The sequence below is a fragment of the Crocodylus siamensis genome, chromosome 1 (genome assembly GCF_052110815.1).
Source record: "Crocodylus siamensis isolate JL-2025a chromosome 1, ASM5211081v1, whole genome shotgun sequence".
Taxonomy (NCBI): Eukaryota; Metazoa; Chordata; order Crocodylia; family Crocodylidae; genus Crocodylus; species Crocodylus siamensis.
The window spans coordinates 367,332,212-367,356,723 of NC_143395.1; the positions used below are offsets into that span (position 1 = coordinate 367,332,212).

The 24,512-nt window shown below is 44.5% G+C and overlaps 1 long non-coding RNA gene across 1 annotated transcript in view; it reads left to right on the plus strand.

Moving 5' to 3' along the window:
- Window positions 1-24,512, plus strand: part of LOC149875025 (uncharacterized) — a 48,375-nt gene that overhangs the window by 22,844 nt on the left and 1,019 nt on the right. Inside the window, exon 2 of the long non-coding RNA XR_016439020.1 lies at window positions 6,042-6,167. This is a non-coding gene — a long non-coding RNA (uncharacterized LOC149875025). The remainder of the gene's footprint in view (window positions 1-6,041; window positions 6,168-24,512) is intronic.

A 24,512-nucleotide genomic window follows, 5' to 3' on the forward strand; every position in this document is an offset into this window, starting at 1 on the left:
TAGACACTGAAGTTTAAGGAGAAGGCAGCCTGAGGTGGGGTTACTGTATCACTAGGGCTTTCATTACTGATAGACTAGAACTATGCCATGTCCAAATGGCAAACATACCATCCCTGGAGACAACATCCACAAGCATGTTGCATTCCTGTGGATACCTTACCTCAAACTCAGAGAAGTTAGCTGTTTCTGTATGGTACCGAGTGGCCTAATAAGCTTGGTGTGGGCTCACTGTAACTGCATTGCTATTAGCCCATTTAAAGTGATGGACAAACAGGTTGGCTCCAGGTTAAAAGGAAACCCATGTGGAGTAGTACAGCATGCTTGAGAGAACCAAGGCCAGCAAGTCATTTGCCATGCTAAAGTGTCCTAAGATCCTAGTTGATATGGCAAAGCAGAGGCAGGAGAACAGCATGGAAGAGCTGGGGAAGTTCTTTTGCCTTGGCTGTTTTCATTACCTTCTCCCATTCCGACAAACTTTTCAGCTCATAAGTAGGTAGAGCTCTTGTTTTGCATTTCTGAAACAAGTCAGCTTGCTTTATCAATATTTGCCCCACTGCTGAGCAAATAGCCACAGCCTTCTTGCAACCTGCTCCATTGGAGAGGTTATGCACAATGGGGCCCTGTCAATGTCTGGTATAGTCCCCAAGTGTTGACTGTGCTGTGAAGGTCCTGCAGTAAATATCCCCAGCACAGGGAACCCTTTCCTTCAAGTACAGAACTGGATCCATTTGCTCTAAATTTTCCTACTTCCGCAGAAGTCAAGGGCATGCTGGAACAGGTCAGGAGCATGCTCCAGAAGGGACCCATGCCTTTTCCTAACAGACAGCTGTAACTAGGGACCAGGAGAAAAGAAGTGACCAATATGGGCAATCCCAAGGATACAGTTAATTATTGTTGGGCTCCACATAAAAATGGGAGGCAATTTCCTATCTAGTTGTAGCATGGAACATTCCAAATTGCTTCATCCAAGTTCATGCCGTATGAAAAAAGCATAAGGAGTCCAACCTTTACCACCATTAATTATATAGACGGAAAAAAAGTTAATTTGCTACACAAGTTATAGTCAGAGACAATGCACAGACATCTCAGAAAATATGTAAATTACATAAAACTTATCAGTGAAAAAGACAGAAAAAAAATGAAAAAGATCAAATCTACATTCAGTGTAGATAAGGCACTTTTGTTAACAATTTCATTATTGCTTCTCTCTTCTGCAGGGCACACAGACTTAAAACATCCCAGTGAATAATATATCTGCAAACTTCAGAACACAGGAATTGCAAGAGGCAGCTACTTGATTTCTTAAGTTTTTCTCTCCTTCCAACTATTTGGTGTTCTATTTTGTTTGTCTTAACACTAATACATTTGGGGAGGAAAGGCTGGGGCAACACAGCTGGCCAGACATTTGTCAGAATTTCGAGGCTTTAAAAAAAAGTGCCCAACATTCCTAATTTTATTCTTAGTTTCTCAGGGCTCAGCATTTTAAATTAAAATACTAGTCCAAAGTCAACAGTTATGTCTGCATTCACACAGTTAACATAACTACAATGTGGAGGAGAAACTAATTTTACAGCACTGGCAGATTTCATTTCTCAACAGTAGGTTCCTTTCCTGACATGGCTCATTAAGGGCTAGATCCACAAAAGACTCAAGTATCTAGGTTGGCCTAGTTCCCATCCAGAAGCATGCTCTTATAACCTCTGCTCAGCTTCTGCCTAACGCTGGAGGGAATACAGACTTAAAACACCTTAGTTACTGTATTTACCCAAATCCAAGACTACTTGAATTTAAGATAATCCTCCTTCCTGTAATTAGATTCTACACATAGAAAATTATAACAAACTTAAAATATTCTATATGCCGAATGTAGTCAATGGAAGAATGCCCTAAATTCATCCCCATAGAAGCTGTGGTGGGGAAAGCAGCAGCAAGGGTAAGGGGTCATCCTACTACCTGCCCCTCTGTGCCTGTTCCTACTGCCCTTCTGTCCTTTATTTCCCATGCCTGTGCATCCCCCCAATCCACTGACCCCTCCCCTGCTCCCCCTTGCAGCCTGCCCCCCATCCCCTGCTGTCCCCACTCCCTGGTCGCCCACAGCATGCCTCCCCCACAACCCCCCTCCTGCCATCTGTACCTCCCTTTACCAGTCTGTTGCAACTCTGCTCCTCTGAGGCAGCCAGAAGCAGCACAGCCTTGGCCCCAGCTTAGCCTGGCCAAGGGAAGCAGTAGCCCTTAGCTGAGTGAGGTTGGGGCTAGAGGGACAGGAACCAGAGCAGAGGGCAGGAAGGGGGAAGAAGGGTGCAAGCACAGGTATGGAGGGGGGAACAGGGAGCATAGAAGGCTGCAGGTCTTCCCCATTCTCCCCCCTTCCCCCAGATGGATGCTTCTTCCCCCATCAAATGAGCTATTCCAGCCTGGGACAAGTGGCAACTTGGTTCCGGCTTTGACCTTAACCCTGGTGCCAAAGCCAGAGTTGAGCCTCCACTTGTCCCAGGCCAGTACTCTGATCTAAAATGAGACTCCCCCCTTCCCCTCTCTCATACTGACTTGGAGAAAAACCCCTCATCTTGGATTCCAGGAAATACAGTAATATATCCATATGCTTTAAGAAAAGCAACAGAAAATGTAAGAGAAACACCTCTTTCAAGCCCAAGCTTGGGAAGGAACCAAGCCTTATAGGTGCTTACATTTTTATATGAAGGTTTCCCAGGCACCAAACATTTTGCATTCTGGGCATGTCCAGAATGAGTTCAGTCATGACAGTGCTGAACCATTCAGCACTTACTGTAGTCTAAGGCCCAACTCACCTGCAGGCCCTGGTTGGGCTGGCACTCAGAACCATGTAGTAGACTGAGCTTTGTAGAAACTGAAGCCAAAAGGAACAGGTAGTGGTACTGCCTACTCCTACATACCTAGGGGAGTACTTCAGCTAACTAGTTACTGGAGGAGTAATCCCCCTTTATTTTCACCCAAGAAAGATAAAATAAGGTACAACCCTTCTTCTACCATGTCCTATTAGTTACTTTAGGCAACTCCCTGCTTAGCATGCCAGCTGTGAATCCCATTCAGAGGGTTCTAAAATCCTGTCTACATGGCAGCAGCAGCAAATCCAGGCACTGAGCATACCCTGCTCACAACACTAACTAACATGCTTCAAACCAGAAAGTAATCCAGCAAAGCCACTCTAGGCTTGGTGCCAGTAGCTGCTTGTAGGCATGCTGGAGAAATCAGAGCTTAAATCCAAGCACAGGGGAGCAACCCCAGAGTGGCCTTGCTGGTATAGTTCTTCACAGCATATCAGCACAAGAGAAAGTGGGCAGAACATGCACAAATCCCTTAATGCTGGAAGTTACCACATCCATGCTATAAACAAGTCTTAACTCTTTCTATTCACCCTGTACAAAGGCTGCACACTGATCTTGGGGTTATGGATTGAAGTGCTTGTAAGAATCTCTTTATGAATCTCACCTCAACTCCTCTTTCCAGCCTAGCTTGACCTCTTATGCATTCCTATGCTTTGCTTACTTGAGATTAATGAGGCCAGTTGGCCAATTAGCCGAGTCACTATTGTGATTCAGCTGCTTTCCCTCAGCTTACAGGCACTGAAAAGAATTTCTGCCTGATTATGTTCAGGTGTTTCACTTGTAGGGACAGAATCGAGAAGCAACAATATGGATCCTTACAAATGGCCTGGGAGAAATAACTGGTTTTCTATAGCTTGACAATATATGCAATTATAATTTTTACCTTTTTAAAATTTCTACATTTTTATTATTTATCTTGTTTTTATTAGAAGCTGCCCTGAGCCTTTTTGTTTGGGAGGGTGGCATATAAATTAAGTTAAATAATTGATATGAATGATGAAAATTTGCTATCAAGTAGAAAGTGGACCAGGTGCTCTGGTCTGAGAAGTGTTATCCTTCTCAGTCCTCAGAAGCTTGTGAGTATAAGAGAGGCATGAGATGACTGTACTATGAAGCAGGAATTATTGTTTCAAATCTACCTCTGACTCCTGGGAGATATCTACCTTAGATTTGTTGTCCACTTTCCTGTCTAAACTAGTGCTAAAAACTGTGGGATCTCAGGGACTTCAGACTGGGAGTTTCTTACCATGCTCAGGTAAGAACATGGTACTGTCTCAGGTTACAGTAACAAAAGAGCCTTCAAGAAAACTGGGAAGTATCAAATAGGCTGAAAGAAGAGAAGAGTATGTTCAAATAACTGAAGGGCGACTAGGGAGAGGGTGGAGATATACCAGTGGCACTCAACGTTTTGGCCTCCTGGGCCAGATCAGTGGGGTAGGGTCTGGACTGGCTGGACTGGACTTGCATGCTGGGATCAGGCCCTGGGGTGCCACACCACCCCCACCCAGCCTTGCATGCTGGGATTGAGCCCTGGGGCCCCCACGCCACCTCTGCCCCCTGCATGCCAGGATTAGGCTCTGTGCTACTCTGTGCACCTGATCTAGCATGGGGAGAACCACAAACCATGACAGCACTGGGGGCCTGATTCATCTGCGAGCCAAAAGTTAAGTACCCCTGAGATTGACTGTTCTCTGTGGTAGCAGGGACAGGACTAGTTGCAATGCACAGATGCAGCAGTGGAAATTTAGGTTGGAGACTAGGAGGAAATTTCTGACTATGAAGATGGTCAAGCATTGGAACAGGCTACTTAGAGAAGTTGCAGGATCTCCATCCTTGAGAATTTACAAGAATAGGTTAGACAGCCACTTGGCTAGGATAGTTTGTTAGGGGTAATCTTGCCTTGAGTTTATCAGGTCCTTGCCAGTCTACTTTCTTATGATCGTAAATTAAAAACTGATGTCCAAAAATAGATTTTCACACCATGCATGACTGATCTATAGACCAACTTACCACTGGATATTGTTTTAATTTAGATATATTAAAAAGGGGGCAGCATGCACTTATCAAAGGTTCTCTGTCCTCTGCCATAAAGCTTAAAAGATAGCCAACTAAGCGCAAAACTTCACAGCCCTCCCCACCCTACCCGCAGCAAACTGAGTCTCTCAGAAATGAACCTGGATTACAGTCCATATAAACAGACATGCCACTGAATGCAAAAAAATTAACCAGTTTCAAAAGATCTGAAATTGATATGGATAACAAAGATACTCTTATGGGCAGATATTCATCTATAGATAAGAGATATAAAATTAAATAATTTGACAGGAATATAACCTTGTCTCCGTTAGGGCCTAATCGTTAACTTGCTTCCAGGGAATTTCTTCTTGACCTCAGTGGTTATCTCAGATCTGTCTACTGCAGGGTTCCTTGCATCTTCATCTTAAAATGTTTGGTGCTGGCCACTGTCAGAGACAGGATGCTTCTCTTCAGAGACCACTGATTTGATCAAGTCTGTCAGTTCCTGTGTTCCTAAATATAAGACAGCGTGCAGTTGTGACTGCTTCCTCAATGCAACTGGGGAACAGATACAAAGCCCTGGCAGCACTGGAGGATGATGCAGCAGAGGAAGCTGCAGGGGAAGACACGTCTACAACAAACCCCAGGCAATCTGAGTGACAACCAAGCAGCTGGAGGAAGAGATGCTGGGTCATTGTGGTGGGCAATTGCCTCCTGAGAAGCATAGAGGGGCTTATCTGTCAGCCAGATCCCACAGCACAAAAGGTTTGCCGCCTACCCAGAGCCAAGACCCAGGACATCAGTGCAAGGATTCCTAACCATATCCAGCCCTCTGATTACTATCCCATGGCCCTCATCCATATGGGAACAAATGATGCAGCCAGGAGTAGTCCAGACTGCATCATGCATCCAGACAGGGCTCTGGGGGCCAGGCTTAGGAAGTCAGGGGCACAGGTGGTCTTCTCATCCATCCTTCCAATTAGCAGTTGCCGTCAGCATCAGGACACCAGCATCAGGGAAGTCAATCTGCGGCTCCGGAGTTGGTGCCATCATGCGGATTTTGGCTTTTACAACCACGATCCACACTTTCATGACAGAGAGATCTTGAGATGAGATGGACTTCATCTCTCTTCTAAAAGGTAAAAGTCTGTTCTCTTACAGGTTGGCTGATCTCCTCTGAAAAGCTTTAAACGAGGTTTGTTGGGGGACGGGAAACCAGAGGATAAGGAAAACCTAGGATCAGTGAGCCACAAGCAATGCACTGGATCAGCCCAAGTAAGCATTAAGGTAAGCACTAAGGGGTCTGATAGACATCAGAACAGGGGGGTACCAAGGGTACCCATCACAGGGTATTCACAGGGTATTCCTAGACACAGACCAAGACAAAACCCCCAGTTGGACCATAGGTGGACACAGGAGGGACACCAGCCCACCAACTGTTAGTGCAGACTTAGTGAAGGCGCACTTGGAGGGGCCCCATCACAAATAGGATGGAGATCAACAAAGACAAGTGCAAAGTGCTGCAACTGGGCAAAAAGAACCACCAACACACTTACAGGCTGGGGGATGACCTTTGCAGCAGTATAGCAGTGGAAAGAGATCTTGGAGTCCTAGTTGACTCCAAGATGAACAGGAGTTGTCAATGAGACAAAGTGATCAACAAGGCTAACCGCACTTTATCATATATTGGCAGATACATGATGAACAGGTCCAGGGAGGTGATGGTTCCCCTCTGCGTGGCACTGGTCAGGCCACAGTTGGAGTACTGTGTCCAGTTTTGGGCGCTGCACTTTAAGAGGGATGTGGAGAATCTTGAGAAGGCTCAGAGGAGGGCCACTCATATGGTTAGAGGCCAGCAGGCAAGGCCCTATGAGGAGAGACTGAGGGATCTAGATCCCCAGCCTTTGCAACAGAAGGCTCAGAGATGATCTTGTGGCTGCCTATAAATTCGTCAGGGGAGGGCAGCAAGGAATCAGAGATGCTGTAGTTACTAGGGCACCCCTTGGAGTAACTAGGAACAGTGGCCACAAATTAATAGAGATCAGATTTAGGTTGGCTATTAGAAAGAACTTCTTCACAGTAAGGGCTGCCAGAATTTGGAATGGGCTTCCAAGGGGGTGGTGCTCTCCCCTACCTTGCGGGTCTTCAAGAGGAGACTGGACAAGCACCTACCTGGGGTCATCTGACCCCAGCGCTCTTTCTTGTCCAGGGCAGGGGGTCGGACTCAGTGACCTACTGAGATCCTTTCCGGCCCTAACATCTATGAATAATCTCCATCAATTAATGTCTCGTTTTGATTTTTGGGGGGTTTTTTTTGCTTTATATTGATTTTTATAATCACAAATAAGTATAAAATTAAAATAATACAAAATGGTGAATGCTGCCCCCTTAAGGAAATGTAGTAGCATTTAATGTTCAGTGTTTAAATATAATGGGAGGCACTGAGATTTTAAGTGGACACTTCAACATCTCTAGGACGTTTCCCTTTCTGTCTGTAAAGCCTCATGCATGTCAGTAGCACTATACATAATAAATACTATAATTATTTGTATACACAGCATAATACTTGGGTCAGCACCTGTTTCATACCAAAGTATAGATAGAAATATCTTGTTCTGAGGTCTAAATAAAGAATAAATAAAATCAGCGGTTGTAAACTGGAGTAGCCTGTTGAAGCAGCGACATCCATTTACATTAGCTGAGGGGATCTGATGCAAATAAACTATTTTAGGGAAAATAAAATGTTATAGTAATAAGTATTCTAGATCAGTGGTGTCCAACCTTTTGGCCCTACAGGCTAGATGAGTGTTGTGGGATTAGTCCACAGGATGGATCTGGCCTTTGGGCTCAATTTAGCAGGTGTAGGTAGCTTGTCTGGGGCCCAATCCAGCACATTGAGCTTACCTGGCACTTGGTTCAAGTCCCACATGTCAGATTAGGCCCCAGTTCTGGCCCGTGGCCCCACATACCAGATCAACCTCTGTGCCAGATCACACCCAGAGCCTTGGCCCTACATGTAGGACCATGTCATTTGGCCCATAGGACTTGGAAATTTGGTGGCAGAGCTGTGGCAATTAACTGTGAAAGCCAAATTTCTATATCCAGGGGGAACCCAGGGGCTGGATGATAGAGCTTCATGGGGTAAAAGTTGAGCAACACTGTTCTAAACTGTATCACTGATGTCAGGAGGAGGCAGAATGGGACACTTATAATTTGTGCTAAAAACACTGACACAAATATTTTAGTTGTAGTTGAGTTTTTTTTTTTTAAGTGGATACATACTAGCTCAAGATGTCAACACATCTTCAGCTAGTGCTGAACACCCACCTTTCCTCTGAGGTGAAAAAGGTTTGATAGTTTTAAGAGCTCATCTCTGAAATACAGTGTGGGGAAAGGAAAGTAAGATCCATCTGGAATTATAATCCACCCCAAGGGAAGCTTTGAATTCCTTCTTAAAAGTAGTTCTGGGATTTCAATAGTTGCAAAGGGGCTTATGGGTGAGAAGGGGACTAGTGCACAGCAGGTTTTGCCATGGGTTCTAACAATACAAAGAAACAGGCAAGCAATGAATCTTCGAGAGCTGACAGGTTTGGTTATGCATGACTGGCTGGGTGTCTCCATTCAATGCACATTCTTTTACTGTGGAGCACAAAGAGGTTTATAAAAAAAAAAAAAAAAAAAAAAAGCAGGAGAGGGTGGTGATTAGTGAGTATGTCAGCAGCTTGGGCAGCACTGTGCCTACTGTAGAAGCCATGAATGCTGGCGATACTACAGGAGCAAGGATAAATTACAGAACAGGGAGACAGGAATATCTTGGTGCACCAACTCTTGTTCTAACCAGACAAGTGAACAGATCTCTGTAGGGTACCCTGAACCCTACTGTATCCAAAGCCACAGCATAGTGCTTGTAGGCAATATGCTTGTGGGCATAGAGGCCTCGAGTCCCACACTGGTTCTGCCCACTGGGGGCATCCCCTTATTCCCTAGTAGTGCTGGGTCTCTGGAGAGAAGCTGTAGGGATTCCCACCTGTAACTTTGGTGGAAGAAGCTGCTGAGAAAAGGTGATAGAGAGTCAGCTGTACTGTCAGGTCAGGATAAATCCAACAGGGCCTTGATTGTCCAGTGCTCCCCCCAGTACAGACTTCAGATACACAGGGCTCAGCTGTAAGTGGCATCAGGGAGCTGGGTTGACAAGATCTGATCAGGAATTTTCCAATATATATATATATTTTTTTTGGTCAGAAAACTAAGTGTCAAATTGTGGGGATTACAATGCCTTGCAGGACATATCAGTTACAAGAAATCTTGTTGGGAAAGGTCTCTATGGTCCAGGATGACAATTTTGGACTTGGAGATAAAGAAAGGTCAGGAGAGAGCACAACTGATGGGGAGACTCAAATTCAAATCCCTGCTCTACTTCATTCAAACCAGCAACTTGAACTTAAATGCCAGGTGGGAGCCCTAAAAAACTAGGTTATTGAGTCACTTTCTCTTCAGCTCAATTAATATTCAATTATTTATACAAAAAGTAGAATAGCTTCAATGGGAGAAACTGACCCAGCTCAGACTAGCCAGGTGGTCAAAGGATTCTTCTATAGACTAAGACACTTGGGTCCAAGTCCTCTCTAAAAGAGGAAAGTCAGAGACTTGAACTTCAGTTTCCCTCATCCCAGGTGACACTGCACCCCCTGACCCACTATTCCACGCTCTCATGCAGTCTTTGTTTTTATGACAGATTTTCTAAAGGTCTGGGTTTTATCGCAAACCAGAAAGGGAAACATTTTTAAAAGCTTTGTGGGATGAGAAAAACTTATCTCCTGCCTCACATTATCATGTGGAAGTGTGGTCGTTTCCACAAGGAGGACACCCACATACATGCGCCAGGGAGTCTTGGTACCCTGAACCCTTTGGTACTGGATGTCACTACATTTCTTTTCACATATTAAATATCCCAGAAGCTATTTCATCTGATTCACAATGACTAACGTATGATAGAGGGTGAATCCGTGATGGACATTTTCAAGTAGTTGAGACGCACAGCCTGATGACCACATCAAATACTAGTAGGAATAATGTCCACATATCAGAATTTCCCCGAATTCTGCTGGATTGGCCAAGACACTGTTCTACAGGAATGCAAACATTTAAATGGTATAAAACTCCTTAACCCAAAAGCATATGGGTTGGAGTCTGAAATTTTCCTTACCTACGAGGACAGAATCTGAGGGACCCAAGGCATGGCCACCTGGTAGTGAGTACATCTGTATTTTCTCTTCTGTGGGCACATCTACACATGTCCCTAACTGCCCATTTGGTAGTATGTAGTCATTTAGTACTAGCTTTAGCTAAAGTAAGTACTAAATGTCTGCTCAGTGCTCACCAGTACCACAGTCCCAGCGGTGCACGATTATTTTTAGATGCTACGTCACTGTAGTGGTGTTGGCGTCATAGTTTATGCGTGTTGATGCCACATTGCTACGTTGCCATAGCGACACGGCATCTGATGTAGACACCGCCTGTATGTAGTTGCTACTGGTAACTTTGCCCGATTGTTAATATTCGGGTGAACTAGTATATAGTTCAGAGGAACTTTCTTTGCCTTCTCTTGTATTTCTCCTGATAAAATAAAAAAAAAAAAGTCTCCAGACATCCTGGGTCTAATATACAGATCTCATTAGCACTGGGGCAACGCTAAGCCAATGCATTAAACACCAGCACAAGTAAGAGTACATTTAGTACATGTTTAGGACACTAGAGGGAGTGGCAGGCAAAGATGGCAGTTAGAAGCACTAGAACAGTATACTGTTAATTTCCACCCCCCATTCATATTTCAGACTTTACGCTATAGACTAACATACATGTTGCTCATGTGAAAGTAATGTTTTCCACCTGGAAACCCAACTATATGCAACTATTTGGAAGGACTTAGCCTTGGAGAGAAAGCAATTATTCCCCCCTCTGAGTTTACTGAGTTTTCAGATTTATGTACATCCCTCTGCCATCCCCCAAGCAATCTTTCCATCTTGAATTTGTAAAGCTAAAGAAATATTCTTCAATTAGAGGAAAAGACTAGTCTCTTAACTAGCTAAAAGAATAACGGGCAAATGAAATCATGCATTGTTAATGCTTCTTGGTTTAGTCACTAGGAAGAGAAATAAGGCAGTCATCTTTGTAATAAAAAACTTATACTAAGAAATTATAGAGCAATGGGTACTGACAGAGTAGGAGTACAGAACCAGTCACTGAGGAGACCTATTTAGTGCCTTATATATCAGTGGTGCTCAGCCTCCAGCCCAGAGGCTGAATCTAGCCCATAGGGCCGTGTCATCTGTCAAACAGGGCTCCCCACAGAGCTGGACATTTGGCAATGGGGAAGCGATGGCAGCATTAATTGTCACAGCATCCCAAACTGTGGCAATTAATACTGCCGTTGCTCTCCCACCACCACATTGCCAGACTCATAGGGAGCCTTGTGGACCAGATGGCATTGCTCCACTTGACAGTTTTCATCCATGGACCAAACCTGCATGCCAAGCTCAGTATAGATCCAGCATGTGGACCTATCCCCTGCCACTCATCCAGCCTACAAGGCCAGAATGTTGAGCACTACTACCTTAAATGTCAATTAATTCAAAAGATCAGTGAATACATGGTGCAGGCAGTCCATTTAAATATGCTAGCTTCATGTTGCCTATAAGCCTAATAGAAAGAGACCATCCATGTTTAAATTGTTCCAATTTAAACAGACACTTTCTATACATTTAGCAATATTTTGTCATTTATTTACTCTGTCCCTGGAAAAAAAAAATCTCTGCTTGTCCCCGAAAGCCTCTCATGCCACAAATCTTCATTTAGTGCAAGGCAACATGCGGTTATTTGGAGTATTTAAGAGATGCTAGATAATTACTTAGGATCTTGTAATAAGAAAGTGGAAGCATCTTTGTTCTGAACAATGCAAGATAATGGGGTGGGTAATCAATTTTAAACCTAGAGATAAGAATCTTTGGTTCTGAATTTCCCTAAAGCCAGGGATGGGCAATTGTTTCATCTGGAGAGCCACTTAATGAGTTTTGGTGATCTGTCAAAGTACCCTGCCCCCGGTCACCATCTTGGGACTGGAAGTCCTGCCCCTATCCTTTGCTACTTGAAGTCCCCCCTCTTGCCCCCAAGAAATACTCCTTTTGGGAAAGGAGGGTTGCTATCTTGGAAACAGAAACACCCCCCCCCAAAACAAATCATGCTAAAAGTCAAATACCTACTATAACATTTTAATTTTATTACAATAATATTTTTGTCATGATTTGCATTTGTATACTGTATATAGAGGTTATTGCATAATAACTAAAACATAAAGTCTCCCTCATATTGTATATAGGGGTGTGGTTAGGGGGTGAAGTGGTATGGTGTGGAGGGTGTGTGGCATTTGTGGGGTGTGAAGGGGGGGGCTGGGTACGCTATGGTGCACAAACCCCACCACCAGCAGCAACAGCAGCAGCAGGCAGGCACTCGGGACACTCATATCCTCTGCAAGTGCTGCCACCTGGTGGCATGCAGTTCCAACCAGTGCTGCATGTGGTGGCAAGGAGGCCAGCCAGACCAGCCACCTCTAGCACCCAGGGCTTGGCCCTGAGTAGGTGCAGCTTCTGGCACTCATGTGCCACCAGCAGAAGCCTTGAATCAGCTGCCTTCACTGCTCCCTGTCATGCAGGTCCTGGAACTCCACCAAGTGCAAGTGCATGGGCTGGGTGGGGTATAATTAGTTGGTGGTCACTCATGGGCTGGATGCAATTGCCTGGTGGGCCAGATCTGACTCATGGGCCATATCTTGCCTGCCTTGCCCTCAGCTTTGTAAAATGTGGGTCTAAAATGTAGCATGAGCCTCTTTTATATAAGGAACCCTTGGGCTTTCTGAGAAATGAGGTCCAGTAAAGGAATATGATACACCAGTGTCAATGTTAATATTTAACATTTAGGTTTGGTGTATATTACAAGGTTTTGTTCATATAGCTAGGTCTGCTAGGGGGGCAAAATTATCAACCCCAACTAGCTGGGGGAGCTCTTCTAGAAACCTCCCATCTGGACATGGTTATGTCAGAAGGGCATTTAACTTGTTTGCCTTCTACCATTCAAGGAGGTGATATACTGAAGCCAAGGCCTATACCATAGCCCTAATTTTCACCTCCACCAGAAAGCTTCACCACTATATCTTTGGAAACAGCAGCCTGGTAATGTCCCTCAATACTGTATTTTTTCCATAAAACACACCCTATTTTTGGAAGACAAATGTACAAAAAATGATTTTCCCAGTCATGGCTGACTATGTGTCATAGAGTAAGTCCTCCTGGGAACAGTGTCCAGAAAGTGTAGCACTGGGAACTTCCTGATGTGGCAGACTGTTTCTTACCATTTCCTGGATAGTTTATGTTCCCAGGAGAACACACTCTATGTCACCCATTGTTAGGCCTCAGACCCTTCAAAAGCCAGAAGCAAAAGTTATGTCTTTACTGTTAAGTAGTTCTTTAGATAAGTTCTTGTAAATAGTGTTGTTTTCACATCATGGGCCTCATCAAGATATTACCAGCAGCTCACTTGCTGCTTTGGCCATATGCTACAGTGCTCAGCTGCAGCGTCTTCAGGAGTGCTATTTTTCCAGCAAGTAAAACAGCTTCCCTGCTTAAAACATACACCAACTTCGGGGAAAAGGTGCATACTATATTTGAGAAAATATAGTATGTTGGCTTCACATGCAGCTTAGTGGGGTTTAGCATACTTAGAATTGGTTTATCACAGGGAAAAAACTTCTAGTTACAACCTGCTATGCTACCAAGGCAGAACTGTGCTCTATAATACATGACCAAAGCCAGAACTAAACACTTTTCTGGTCAGTGCAACCAACCTGTTTCCTGCTGCTAGTTCAAGAATCAAATCATGTGTCCCTGGTTCTTTTTCCACTCTTGCTTCAATTCCCACTAAATGTCTTCCTTGATGGGTTATTAAGTCATTATCACTACAAGTTTGTTCCTTGCCTTAATGGGCAATAAGGATGAAGAGAGAATGCTATAATCACTACTCCATTCACAGCAGTTTACAGGTGTGAATTAGCATTTGCTAAGATTCATTTGCCGCAGCTTGGTATTTTATTCACTTCAGACTGTCTATGCTCAATTACAGACTACTAAACTAGTGGATTTTTTACCTTCTTTTAGTTTTTAAAAGGCATTGTGAAAAGTTCATTTAACAAATAATTCATTAAATGAAAGTGGATCTCCGCCCCCTCCCCCCCCCCCAAGAAAAGGTATTCCCAAGATCCCAGATTTATTAGACCTATCACTCAATTTGTAATATTTTACTTTCTACCAGATTTTACCAATTAAGATTCCAATGTGGCACTGTGTGATATTTATGAAGGGATGTTTTTTCCATAAATGTTACAATTCAGTAACTGTGATTAGAAATATTTGTCAAAATCTAGATGAAAACAAGGATGCTATTTGCAAATGGAGATGCAAACAGGATTGCTTGGGGAGTACAGAAAGCAAGTCAGGTTGCTATTTGTATGTTTCAGTCATAAAAAAAACAAGTAACTACCTCCATGATAAATATAGGTGGGTATATTGAAATAATTTCTGTATTTCAATAGCAAAGCACTCAGAATCATACATCTGCAAACATTATTATTTTTACTACTACTACTACTACAGCCTTTACAGGATGAAATTCACCCTTGGGAAGAAGACATACACAAGGTATTGTGTTTCCCTTAAATCCATAGTTTAAGAGATGCATGGGACATTAATCTTTGAGTGTGCAAGCTATTGTTGAGCACAAATACCCATTCTCTTTGCCTGTTCAGGAAATGCGTTCCCATCATTTAACTCATTATTTTATGAAGTGCTGAGACACACGTGTTGGATATGCCTACACGTGCCAATTTAAGGTGCATTAAGGGTGCACATCTACAAATGTGCACCCTTAATGCACCTTAAAAATGGCAATTTTAGGCTATTTATGTCTACATTTGATACCTGCAAAAGCATGCATCAAATTTAGGCACAAATAGCCAAAGCATAGTGCATCTACACATGCATTATGAAGGCACATTAACACCATGTATGTCGACTGACTTGGGACCAATTTTATAGTCCCAAATCAGTTCACACACTGTTTCAAGGCGCCTTAGCACGTGCACGTGTAGACACACACCTAACCTGTCCTAATGCACATTAGACAAATGCGCATTAAGTTTTGGCACATGTAAAAGCATGTGTAGACATGCCCTTTGAGTATTAAAGAGGCTTTACAAAGCCTAATTCTCTCTTATCCTGCCGAGTCATATTGCCCGGGCTTCTTAGCACCACAAAATAAAATAGTGTTTATTTCTAAGTCTGACAATCTTTCCTCAACATAATTCATGCCTTTAAAGGGATACAATTTTATCCAGCGTTTAAGTCCCTTTTTTGTTGCTTTCACTAATTTAACATTTAAATTTTTCTCAACATAAATGTTCTTCAAAATCAGGAGAGGAAATAGTTGTAGTTAATTAATAAGCCAGATATATGTAGTGCATGTTATGTCATATTCTACTTATATTCAGGCAAGAAGTACAGCTTCTTCTTCTTCCCCCCTTTATAAATGGAAGATGTAGCCATGAATTAATGTTCCTTGACCTAAAAAAAAAAAAGTTAGGTTCTCAACGTGGATTAAAAAGAGCCATGAATTGTCTGACCTGAACTGATCAAATTTCAGTTGAAGAGGAGTCACTAAAAAACAATAAAAGCTACCTCTAATATAAAGTGACAAACTAGAATTAGACTAATCATATTAAATTGAATGCATTTAACAAGATCATACTGTTTTTGTTGTCAAATATGGTTAGGCCTAGTTTACACACAAAAGTGTACTATTTGAATTATGCTAATACCATAACCATACATTTTCCTTCCATCTCAGCTTTGAGTGCAGTTATACTAGTCTAAAAGTCCTTAAACCAATATAACATATTCCCATAAAGGAAGGGGGATATCCTTATAGCTGTTTCCACATCAGGAGTTGTACTAGTATACCGTTTCAATAAAAAAAAGTATGCCTATAACTGACATAGTTATACCAGCATGAAAACCATGTACAGATTAGTTATTAAGCTTTATTTATAGTTTTGTCAAGATTTGCCTAGAGAGACATTTTGGTTAGGAGAGTATAAAACAAAAACACTCACTCAAACATAACCAACTGCTATACCAGCAAAAGCCTTAGCGTAGGCCTACTTACAGTGGTCTTACAGTGCAAAAAATGTTATCTGCAGGTATAGTTTATTCTGTTTAAGTCTGTATAAGCCAGTGGTGCTAAACCTATCCAGCCCCCTGGTCTAGATGAACAACACAGTACCAGTCCACGGGCTGAATTCCACACATGGGATCGATTTGCAAGTCTGATCCAGTATGGGGTCAGTGCATGGGATCAGCCTGCAGGTGCAGTCTGGTGGACCAGCCCATACTAGCCCCATGCGCTGGATCCAGTGCATAATGCTGTATGCCAATGCAATACAGCATATAGGACTATGTTATCCAGGCCCCAGAACTCCCCACAGGTCTAGAGATTCGGTGGCAGAGAGGCAGTGTCAGAGTTAACTGCCATGATTCTGGGAGTCACCTCCATGGGTTGGAGATGGTGATAGAAGTGGGAGTGATGCAACTCTGCTGAGGCTAAGCTACTGCAAAGGCACGTGTGCAACCAGGCAGTCCTAGCACCAGAGAATGCCTCTCTGATCTATGATGCCACAGCAAAGAAACTACCTACTTATGAAAGCCGAGAAGAACTCAGCAGGATACACATTACCCTTTGAGAACATCAGAAAACATAGTTCTGATGAACAGCAGCAATCACCAGCATGGGAACCAGGGAGAAGGTATTCCTATTAGAAAAGTGTCTGTATTGCAATCCCATTTTCTATCCTCTTAGGACAGTTTCCTGTGCTGTTAATGCAGTTTTGCAATAAGCTTTAGGTCATTTGAAAGTCAAGTGCTTGTAAACACTATTTTTACCCTACACACTATGTTGCTGTATTGTAATCTAAGGTTTTACTTTAAAAAACCCACCTTGATGAGTTATGCAGTGAACAGAAAATGCCTTGTTGAGATTTGTCCTTGTAACAAACTGAATTGATTTCCTGCACAATCAAACCACAGTCAGTTGTTTGTAATGTAACCATAGAAAACTTCTCTCTTAGAAAGCACATTTCTATGGTAAGCTCTTATTTTTAAGTCTGGCCTGTTTGGGACTAAAGAAAAAGGCATAGACTGAGGGCCCAGCTGGCCAAGCACCCAGATGTAACAGGGTCACTATATTGAGCATGCCATATCATGGGTTGGCTTGATTGGTAGGGTGCAACTGGGCAGGGAGGAAGAAAGCAGGGAGTGAAGCCGTGACTAGCGTTGCCAACTGACGGATAACTATTGTAGTTTCACTGCCTATGGCTGCATCACCTTCTTGAACACAATGAGAGAAATTGTGAACTGAGGGAGAGGGAACAGGAGTCAGAGAGGCCACTAAGTCACATTACCAGAGGTGGTTGTCTCCATATCAATATTGACAACAGCAGTATCAAGCATTTATAATAAAAGGCAAAATGCAACAATGCTTACCAGTCTCCTCTGAAGGGACAGGAGCCTGGTCAGGAATAATGATGGGGACACCTATGCCCAGTTCCATCCACATGGGGTCTTGATCAGATTTCTGTAAACCCAAGAGCTGCCGACTGTTACATGCATCTTCGTGGAGTGCAGCTACACTGCACTATGTCCTTGTTTGTCAGCCATGTCCGAGACAAAGCATGGGTCTACGTTGGCATCCTATCCGTAAACTCTTCCAGCTCTGTTTTAGCCCTGTGTCCATCCTATGAAGAGCTGGTTAATCTTTTTCATCTTTAACCTTCTTTCAGGTCACTTTCAAATTCCTGGTCATATGCAACATGGAATGGTGTCCTGTTGCGACTCTTCTTAGCCATTCTCATAGCAACGTCCTCAAATATGCTGTTGTTTCTTTTTTCAGAAACTAGGACTTTCTGTACCTTTGCCTCTCTTCAGAGGATGGGGAGACCTAGAACCTCAGCATGGGTCCAGCTGGAAGTATGATGGCCAAGCATAGCATAATGCTATCCAAAAAAAGTGATATGTCCCTGGTAGACATGTTGATTCCTGGAGCACATTAGCACAGAGGTGTAACTTGGTTGTATGTCATTATTTCAGTGGAGATGTGGCTTCTGGTTACTGTGATCTCATAGATAAAATAAGCCAGCTAGTTGCAATAGATGTAAAACAATGGGGGAAGGTAGCTGACAGAATACCAAAATACTTCACAGCACAGATGGAACCATGTGAACAATATTGTAATGCATCTTGCTCTGATGAGAAGTTATTCCTGGTTCCAACTCCTGAAGCAAATGGCCAATTATATCAATGAGCAATCTGCAGTGTAGGGACATATGAAAGCCTTCCTGGGCGCATCTACACTTGTGCCAGACTGCACAATTGTTACTGTTCAGTCATTAAGTACTTGACCAAGTACAATCTGCAGTAGCTCCCTATGTCCATGCAGTAGTTTGCAAGTACATTAAGTACTTGCTTAAGCAAGTGCTAAATGACTGTGCAGCAATTAGTGTTACTGTGCAATCCCAACACTACACAGGTTCCCCCCGCCCCCACACACACACACACACACACACACACACACACTACTGCACACAATTCATGCCTGCTGATGCTACACTGCTGTAACAATGAGCTACAGCAACCTAGCTTGTTATGGTGACATAGTGTCTTGTGTAGACGTGTCTAGTATGTAGTAAGAAGCCAGGATCTTTGCCATATGCCAAATCTTTGCATTAACTGTCTATGTCCATGTTCTTCTCCCAAAGCAAGCAGCAGCTAATCCATGGCCTCTTAGCCCTCAATAAAACAGGTAAATTACCTTAGATTATTTTACATTTACCACAGGGTAATGCACATGGGCAATTATTGTGGAAAAGATGAGACACAGCTGTGGTACATTTTTAGGGGTGCACTGATAAAGATTTTCTTTGCCAAGACCAATAGGCAATTATTAACCAGCCATATCAGCCAATACCGGCCTGATAACTGATTTACAAGAATGCAGCTCAGCAGCATGGAGAGCAGCTCCCCACAGACAAGTCTGTGGAAAGGAAGGGGTGTGGGGGAGGGAAGGGCATGTAGGCAGCAGATTGGGGACTCATGTTGAAGGAGGGATTGGGGCAGGTACAGGGGCAGGGGCTGCTGCCCAGCCAGGGCTGTGAATGGGACTTGGGGCCAGGGCAGAGAGTGGGATAGAGCCTTGGGTGGCTCACCCAGGGGATCAGTGTCCCTGCACTTAAAAATGGCACTGGGGGCACTTAAACTAAAGCTTGTCAAATGAGCTTTACTATAAAGCACCACTGCCACCATTTTTAAAGTGAGGAGATGCTTTTAACTGGAGCTGAACCAAGCAAGGCTCGGGTAGATACGGGCTGCTTGCAGGTGCTTGAACCACCTCTGATGGCAGGCTATTCCAGGTCTTGGGGGCTCAGACAGTAGAGAAATTCTTCCTTATGTCCAGCCTGAAATGGTCTTGCAGTAGTTCATAACTGTTTGACCTCATCATCCCTTAGAGCACTCTGGTGAACAAACATTCCCAAATATGGTGGTCACCCCTGATAAAACATATAGGTGGCCATCAGATCACCCCTGAGCCTGTGCTTTTCCAGACTGAAGAGACCCATAGCTCTCAGCCTGTCGTCATAAGGTCGATTTTCCTGACTTCTGATCACGCGCGTGGCTCTCTTCTGGACTCTCTCAAGCTTCTCCACATCCTTTTTGAATTGTGGGGCCCAAAACTGGATGCAGTACTCCAGCTGTGGCCTCACCAAGGCTGAGTACAAGGGGAGAATGATGTCCTGGGATTTGCCTGAGAAGCATCTATGGATGCAAGCTAGCACTTTCGTTGCTTTACCAGCCACAGTGTCACATTGAAGGCTCATGTTCATCTTGTGGTCAACGATGATCCCCAAGTCCCTTTCATCTGTAGTGCTAGCCAGCGTAGCACTGCCGAGCCTATAAAGGATGCTGCAGGTTTTTCCTCCCAAAGGTGGAGAACCTTGCATTTTTCAGTGTTAAACACCATCAGGTTCTCATCCACCCATTTGCTGAGCCTGCCCAGGTCAGCCTGGATCGCCTTCCTGTCTTCAGGTGTGGATGCTTTGCCCCAGAGTTTGGCGTCATTGGCAAACTTGGCCAGTCCACTTCTGACTCCAATGTCCACATCATTAATGAAGATGTTGAGCAGTATGGGTCCAAAGACAGAGCCTTGGGGGACCCCACTTGTCACAGGGCACCATGATGAGCGTCTTCCATCAGTTACCACCCTCTGGGTCCCACCACAGAGCCAATTTCCCATCCAGCGGATCGTGGTGGCCTCAAGGCCACAATTGGCCAGTTTTGCCAAAAGGTGATCATGGGATACCAAATAGAAGGTTTTTGTTTGTTTGTTTGTTTTTTTGAAGTCAAGTTATAGGACATCAATCCCTCCTCCCTTGTCCAGGAGATAGGTCACCTGGTCATAGAAGGAAATGAAATTGGTCAAGCAAGACCTACCTGCAACAAACCTGTGCTGGCTATCCCTCAGGATGTTGGCATTGGCCAGTCCATTAAGGATGGCCTCTTTAATAAACTTTTCTAAAGATCTTCCCTGAGCTAGTAGTCAGGCTGATGGGCCTGTAGTTTGCCAGATCCACTTTCCTCCCTTTCTTGAACATAGGCACCACACTAATGATTGGAAGAATGCCAGACACTACACCAGAGCACCAGGAGTTCTCAAAGATCTGTGCCAGGAGCTGGGCTATGATGCTCACCAGCTCTTTGAGTACCCTGGGGTATAGATTGTCAGAGCCAGCTGACTTGAAGGTATCCAGCTTCTCAAGGTGTTTCTTCATGAGGTCAGCATTGCTGGAGGGCAGGGGCATCCCATGGGACTGATGAAAGACCAACTCAAAGTACCCATTTAATAGGTTGGCTTTTTCCTGGGCATCAGTTATCCGACGTCCCATCTGGTTTAGCAGGGGTCCAGTGTTGCCCTTCCTTTTCCTCTGGCTACCCACATATCTGAAAAAGGACTTTTTATTGTCCTTGATGCTCAAAGCTAGTTCGAGTTCAGTTGCAGCCTTGGCTTTCCTGGTTTGCTCTCTTCAGGACCAGACCAGTGCAGAATAATCCTCCTTGACAAAGTCAGCTTTCCTGAAGTCAAGGACTTCCGTGTTGCTAACTGACTTGCCAGCTTTACACCAGATGGTGAAGGTGATCAGCTCGTGGTCGCTGTCACCCAGCTTCCCATTGATCACTAGGTCACCTATTAGGTCATCACCAGTTGCCAGTACCAGGTCAAGCAGCGCTTTACCTCTCGGCCCGTAGACTGCTCGAGTCAGGTAGGTCATCCACGCAAGATAGGAAGCTTTCCAACCACTCGGATTTTTCTGAGTGATCCTCCCATGAGATGGTCTGGGTAGCTGAAGTCATCCATGACAACCATGGTCCTGGAGCATGCGGCCTCAGCCAGTTCCCAGGCAAACTCTTAGTCAAGCTCTTGATTTTAGGTGGGAGGTCTGTAGTAGACTCCCACCATTTTGTCCCCTGTAACATCTTTCCCTTCCATAGTTAATGTTGCTGCCAGGACGTGACTAGCTGTTCTCGGGCCGCTCTTCCCCGGGTGATTGGCATCGTCTCTTGCTGGCGCTCCCGCCTTCGGCCAAGCGGATGTTCTCTGCCTGACTCCTTGACCCCGTTTCCGCCTGCCATGGCTTGATGTTACCAGTGTTTGGGGTCAGTCATCGTGCATGCCCGTGGCCCAGGGTTCCCCCGGCGGTCACTCTCAGGGCTCCGCCACACCTACACCCTGGCCTCATGCCTCCTTATGGTGTTGCTAAGCTATTAGTTGTCTTGCTCTTGGATTATTACTCAAAAATGGAGTGCCAGCTTCCCTCCCTGTGACTGAGACTATGCCTACTACAGGTCTAATACCCTCTGGTCTCCCCTAGAACTCAGGGAACAGACAAATCCAACACAAAACAGAAAAAAAGGCTCAACACAAACTTGGTGTACCGCCCCTTTAATTGTCCCCCCCACGCCTTCCTGTAGCCCCCTCTGCTTCGTGCCTATGCATTCAATCTTTGCCCATTCCCCGGCACCTCACCGTCCAGCGGTGGCATATCCTCCAGAGGCATCTCTCTCTCTGGGCTTCCCCGAAGGCTTGCCTCCTCTGGCTGCCTTCGTCTGGGATATCCTTTGTGGCAACACAGGGGCAATCCCAGGTCTCCCTACCAGTCGCACCGGCAACGTCGTTCCCATGGTGTCCCCGTCTCTTCTCACCCCCATCTGGGGGTTTTTTTTTTTCCCTTTGTGCTCTGTTGCTCCTGCCTGTCTGAAGGGCGAGGGCGTTGGGAGCAGTGCTCGTCCTTCTCCCATCCTCCCACAGTGTGTGCTGCCATTTTTATTTGTGCCAGCCGGCACTCCATGCTTGCATCACCAGCCAGCCACAGCTGAATAAACAAGTGGCTGACGAGCTGCGCAGGTTTTGCCTCCCGTCCTCCATTCTCCAGCTCGGGAGGTGCCGGTAAGTATCTTTGCGTCCCGGGACAGTTAAAATCCGTGGGGAAGAATGGAAAGTAAGGGCAGAAACTAAAAGAGTCTTACAAGGGAATTGATGTTCTTACTGAAAAATCCTGCAAGTTATTAACAGCTAAGAATTACTCTGAGCCTTTCTGAATAGGGCAGAACAATAAACAACAACAGTAATAATGATAAAAATAATAGTAGTAATTCTCTACACTTGATATTTTTGCTACCTTCTATTGGCAGATCTGCTGTGGGAGGAAGGAAGTGTATAGACCTAAACTTACAGCCTAGCCCATAGCAGACATGCAAGGAGAATCTAGACCTCTCCACGAGATGGATTTGACATGCCTGGCTCAGTCAAGAGAGAGAGGCAAAGGGCAAGAGAAAGGAAGCATTATCATGGTCATTCTACAAATGGAGAGTTTTATGGATATATAGCTACACTGGTATACCGTGTCAGAAAAAAAGTGATCTTGTCTGCACATACCTATATTGGCAAAAGTGTACTTTTTCAACTGGTTTATCATGAGAGTAAGACCCTCCAGAGTGACACAAGACATCCCAGTAAAGGTGCAGTTCTGCCACTTTAATGCAGGTCAGAGATCTCCCCTCTTCACATCCCTTTCTGCCCCAAACACATCAGGAATCTGTCCAAGGTCACACAGCCTATTGGTTCACCATCTCTCCAGTTATAGGATAATAATACTGACTGCAGCAGTTTTATAGCGTTTACATGTTTTCAGAACATTATACAAACTAAAAGACAACATAACCTTCTTCCACTGAAGTAAGAAAGCAATGCTGAGATTCTCTATACTTTTAAACTCACCATATTTACAAGAATAAACATACTCTCAAAAGATTCTCTTAGTTAGAGGTGCCATCAGCATGCTGATGACACCCAGCTCTATCTTTCTTTCTCATCTAATCTGGGCCCCTGCAATCTTGGTACCTTCCCGGTACCAGGTAGATCAGATGTGGGTAAACCACCTGAAGCTGACAATGAAGAAATAGTGGTGGGCAGACTGCTTGGCCAGGTGGGTGAGGGGATGGGAGGGGAGGGCCTGGGACACCTATTAATGATAGGGTTCAGTCTTCCCTTGACACTCAGGATTACAGCCTTGGGGTGCTCCTGGATCCTCTGCTATACTTGGATCTTCAGGTGGAGACAATGGCTAGGAGAGCTTTTTATCAGCTTCATCTGGTGAAGAGGCTGTAACCATTTCTTTCAGGTCTGGATGTGGCCACCATCATCCATGATTTTGTAACCTAGAGGCTAGACACCTACAACGTAGTTACCAAGGGCAGCCATCTGGAAGCAGCACCTGGTACAGATTTCTTCTGACAGGGGTGGGTTGTGAGGACAATGTTTAACAGCACTTAGTCTGCTCCAGAGTTTACACTGGCTCCCAGTAGCTTTCAGATGCAATTCAAGGTGCAGGTCTGAATCGCCTAGGTCCTACATATTAAAAAAGGACGGCTTCCTCTCTTATGCCCCACCCTGATACCCAAGGTCAGCCAAGAAACCTTCTGCCATCAGGGCAAGTTTGCTTGACAAACTCACGGGAGTTCACTCCCAGCACTTGCTCTTTAGCTCTGGAACTCTTTCCCCTTTGAGGCCTGCTAAAGTTCAAGCCTGGACGACTTCTGGGAACACTGCAAGACCTTCCTATTTGGGCATGCGTTTAGCAGGCAAGGCTACATTGGGATGTTTAAGGAGTTTTTGTTTCCATTGTTTTTTAACTTTAGTTATTAACAAATCCAACTTATTTAATAACAAATGTAACATTTAAAGATTCATCCAATCCCTTAAAACAGAAGGGGGGGGGCAGGCAACCTACAGCATGTGCTACAAGTGACACAAGCAGCCTCTGTGCATAGTATGCAGCAGGGGAAAGGCAGCATTAGGCATGCAGCAAGGGACAGGCATACAGGGCAGAAAGCAGAGCAGCATATTGGGCAAGGGAAGGGGACTGGA